General features: G+C 36.6%; 1 protein-coding gene and 2 non-coding genes across 7 annotated transcripts in view; all 3 read right to left on the bottom strand.

Moving 5' to 3' along the window:
- Positions 1-3919: 3919 nt before the first annotated feature.
- The window catches only part of SERPINC1 (serpin family C member 1), a 45816-nt gene continuing 45129 nt past the window's right edge, over positions 3920-4606 (bottom strand). For all 5 annotated transcript variants that reach the window (XR_009537414.1, XR_009537417.1, XR_009537410.1 and 2 more), the window contains 3 exons: positions 4541-4568; positions 4319-4358; positions 3920-4141 (listed from right to left, as the gene is read on the bottom strand). The gene's annotated coding sequence lies outside the window, so the exon portion shown is untranslated. The remainder of the gene's footprint in view (positions 4142-4318; positions 4359-4540; positions 4569-4606) is intronic.
- Positions 4208-4285, bottom strand: LOC132516557 (small nucleolar RNA SNORD81). The gene has a single exon (XR_009539383.1). It is a non-coding gene; the product is annotated as a small nucleolar RNA SNORD81 (small nucleolar RNA).
- Positions 4427-4502, bottom strand: LOC132516582 (small nucleolar RNA SNORD47). The gene has a single exon (XR_009539406.1). It is a non-coding gene; the product is annotated as a small nucleolar RNA SNORD47 (small nucleolar RNA).

The following is a 4606-nucleotide window of genomic DNA, read 5'->3' as shown; positions in this document are numbered from 1 at the left end:
GTGCCCATCATCGGATGAATGGATAAAGAAGATGTGGCACATATATACAATGGAATATTACTCAGCCATAAAAAGAAACAAAATTGAGCTATTTGTAATGAGGTGGATAGACCTAGAGTCTGTCATACAGAGTGAAGTAAGTCAGAAAGAAAAAGACAAATACCGTATGCTAACACATATATATGGAATTTAAGAAAAAAAAAATGTCATGAAGAACCTAGGGGTAAAGCAGGAATAAAGACGCAGACCTCCTAGAGAACGGACTTGAGGTTATGGGGAGGGGGAAGGGTGAGCTGTGACAGGGCGAGAGAGAGTCATGGACATATACACACTAACAAACGTAGTAAGGTAGGTAGATAGTGGGAAGCAGCCGCATGGCACAGGGATATTGGCTTGGTGCTTTGTGACAGCCTGGAGGGGTGGGATAGGGAGGGTGGGAGGGAGGGAGACGCAAGAGGGAAGACATATGGGAACATATGTTTATGTATGACTGATTCACTTTGTTATAAAGCAGAAACTAACACACCATTGTAAAGCAATTATACCCCAATAAAGATGTTAAAAAAAAAAAAAAGAATGCATGGCTATAGTAGAAATCTCCCAGTTTTTGAAAATAATTTCTGATATATATTAAAGATCATTTGTGGCATATACAGGTATTCTGTGCTCTTACTGACCAGGGATTATGCCAAGGACTTGAATGGATGACATCATGATTTAAGATTAGATGATCTCTACTGCCCTCTTCTCGTAGCTTTTGTATAATTGAAAACTGCAAAAATTAATAGTTTAGATATATTTACAATGAACCGATTTAAACTTTTTCTATAAGAAGAAAAATTAAGACCACTTCTTTGAAAACAAAGATGAAGTCTCACCTTCCAATCTGCTTTCTCATTAGTTCCTTCCAAAGCAAGGTTTTAAAGCTGTGATGGACATTTTTCTCATAATGAATCTCTCAGGACATTGTATAAGCTGTGTTAAGTACAAAGGGAGAGGGGGAGAGGAAGACACTTTTAACTTTGAGTCTTATTATCAGTATAATCCTCCCTAGTTGAATGTTCTCTTCTTTTCCCACTAAGTCAAAATGCAGATCACAGATATTCGGTTTCCAATATTTTAAAATGTAATGTTACTTATGAAAAGTATTTTGCATAAGGTTGTGTATGTATTGTGTGTATACAGCAAGTTCAAGTTAATGACTTTATGTTCTAAAGAAAAGTGAATAACACAAAAATTAATAATATCCTTACTTATGAGTACTGGCATTGGTGTTAGAGACATTTTACAAGTATCCTCTGTATTCTCTGTATTGTACTAACCAACCCCAAACCATTGAGCTGCCCTTTAAAGAAAAAAAGGAAAAAGCTTGACATTTTGTACCTAATTTTTTGGTTGATCAAATCACATACATAGAAACATGTAATCCAAATGAGTGGATTATCTATCAAAGTCTTGGCTTAGTAGTACAAATAGGCAGAATTACACATTGAGCAATTATCACATTCTTCCCTTTGTTGGACCTTATGCCATGTAAGTTACTGAGTACAGGCACATCTTTTATTGCACTTAGCTTTTTTTTTTATTGTGCTTTACAGATAATGCATTTTTTGTTTTATGGCAACCCCGAGTCTAGCAAGTCTATCCACTCCATTTTTCCAATAGCATTTACTCACTTCATGTCTCAGTGTCACATTTTGGTAATTCTTGCAATATTTAAAGCTTTTTCATTATTATATTTGCATTGGGGATCTGTGATCAGTGATCTTTGATGTTACTACTATGACTCACTGAAGGCTGAGATGGTTAGTATCTTTTAGCAGTCAAGTTTTGTTTCATTTCGGCTGCGCCTCGTGGCTCACGGGATCTTAGTTCCCCGGTTCAATCCCTGAACTGGGGCCACGGCAGTGAAAGTGTCAAGTCCTAACCACTGGACTGCCAGGGAATTCCCAGCAGTCAAATATTTTTAAAGTATGTTTAACACAATATTAAAATCTACTATACTTCTTTTTTTAATGTACATCTTTTTTAAAGATATAATGCTATTGCACACTTAGACTATAGTGTACGCATAACTTTTACATGTACTGGGAAAGCAATTCTGTGACTTGCTTTATTGTGATGGTCTGGAACTGAACTCACAATTATTTCCAAGGTGTGCCTATTAAGTGTAAATCCACTAATCAGCCAGTCGTTGTGATAAAAGTTATCAAGGGATTTTTTTTTCAGCATTAATTGAAAACCATTGTGTGAAATGTCATCCCAGAGAATTATCACCATATATTATCAAATTTAGCAAGAGTCTTCCTGGGTATTTAATTATATGTCAAGCATTTAAAGTGAACTTGAGATAAAAGCGTATTTTCCAAGCAATGAAGATAATTTAATTTGAAATTTTATTGCTTAGAAGTTGGAATAGTTTGAGGGTTTTTTTGTTTGTAAGTTTTATCTTCTTACACTAGTAAATACTTTTAAGGATTTGGTTTAAAACTGATCAACATGCTGTATTTTTACTAAGTAACTTGGCCCAACATACCCTTTGTTTGCTTAGGGTTTTTTCCCAGTATCTTAAAAGTTGAAGGTATTTTTGTTACACTACCTTACCCTTGTTTTAAAACATATTTTTGGATACTTTTTATATATCTTTTATGCCTTGAAAAGCTGCAGGCTAATCCAAACTGTCATGTTTTAGAATATTCAAGAAATAGCTACTCTTCTTTTAGATTTCATTCAGAATTTTGATGAGTAATAGCACATACAATGTTGACAGAAATTTTCTAATATGAAATAATCCAAGCAGGCATGGGAGATCAGTAGGCCCACTATAGTACTATACCTCTAAGAGACCCGAGCATCCATGGATTTTGGTATCCACAGGGGGACCTGGAACCAACCCCCCAGATACCAAGGGGTAACTAACACTTTAATATTTGGTCAACTTGCAGGGAGTTTCCTGGTGGTCTGGTGGTTAGGATTAGGTGCATTCACTGCTGTGGCCCGGATTCAATCTCAGGGGCAACAGAGATCCCACGTTTCACAGCACAGCCAAAAAAAATCTTGTCAACTTGCTTTTATATAAACTGGTGTTTTGACTAGTTTTTAGAATAGTGTTTCAGTCAGTGGGAGTTTGAAGTAAACGTTTTGGCATGCAACTAAGACTAAAACCCCAATTTAATGTTCCTACACACTCAAATGCCAAATTAGAAAGCAAGCTGAAATTTGACTGGCAGGTATTTACTTTTTAGGTGTTCCCAGAGCTAATGGTTTCCTTGGTATTTAGGAACTAACCAGCAACTCACTAGTTCACTAATTTTCTCGTTAACTTGAACAAACATTCCCCCCCCTCCCAGAAATTTGCAGAACAAGTACCCATTTTCTGAAGGACATTATAACCACAGTATTACTGATCTCATTCTTAAAGATCTCACTGTTCTACGTTTTTCAATATGCATCTTCTAGATAGCACTGAAACCAATTCCTACACCAATTTCCGCATCAACACTTGCCAGACCCAATCACCCTGGTGCTTACTACAGCAAATGGAGATTTTTCCCAGTTTCTGCACTCCTACCACTTAACATTAAGAGCTTCTGCTTTCCTCTGCAATTTTCAACAATGTATTTTAATGACTTAATTGCCCATTTTGGAAATTAAGGATCATTAAAGTTCCTGTGTTCTTTCAACATTTTCATTCCTACGGAACTTTCTTGCACAGCACAAAGGTGGTTCAAGCTCATCTTTCACTTTTCCAGCCTCAGGCTACAATTCCAATGGTTGGTTTTCAACTGTGACAAACTGACCCAGGCACTTCACATTAAATCACAGAAAATTTCTGCAAAAAATATGCCGTTGGGTCAATTACAAAAATGTCCTATTTCCCTTCGTTCATCTCATTAAATTGAAATGAGCACACTTCAGATGGTTCATAAATATTTATTAAAATTCAAAGTTGGAGAATTCCCTGGTGGTCCAGTGGTTAGGGCTCTGCGCTTCCACTGCAGGGGGCACAGGTACAATCCCTGGTGGGGGAACTAAGATCCTACAAGCCACATGGTGTACAGCATGGCCAATAAATACAATAGGCTTTAAAAAAAATTGAAAGTTGTTTCCTCTCCTATCCCATGAGCATCCATCCAGCTGCCTGCAAGAACAGAGAAACCATTTTAAGTCCCGTTTCCATGCCAATTCTAATTGCATTTGGGATACACAGAATTATCAGATCTTTGAACATCATCAAGCAATCAGTGAGAGAGTTCAAGTTGGGGTGAGATCATCATGTATTCTGGAACAAAACAGTACTGATATTTTCAAGCCTCACCTGTCAACCGTTAAGATGCATGACTGCTGTCATAAATGCCCTGAAAAATAAAGACCATATATGTCAAATCACAGAAGGGAAAAAACTTGTGATACTTGTTGATAAAGTAACCTCAGAATCAAAATGGAACGGTTTTACAGTGATATCATTCTATTCATTTGGCAGAATCATCACATCACTGGTTACATTCTAACTCACCATATATACCATAGACTGACTGACCTTGAAATCTTCAGGGTAACACATGTGCCTGTTTGAAAATGAAAAATAAAAGCCTTGTTTAAAATT

The sequence above is a fragment of the Lagenorhynchus albirostris genome, chromosome 2 (genome assembly GCF_949774975.1).
Source record: "Lagenorhynchus albirostris chromosome 2, mLagAlb1.1, whole genome shotgun sequence".
NCBI lineage: Eukaryota > Metazoa > Chordata > Mammalia > Artiodactyla > Delphinidae > Lagenorhynchus > Lagenorhynchus albirostris.
Note: the sequence above shows the minus strand (reverse complement) of the source record. Positions and strands in the feature narration are given on the sequence as shown.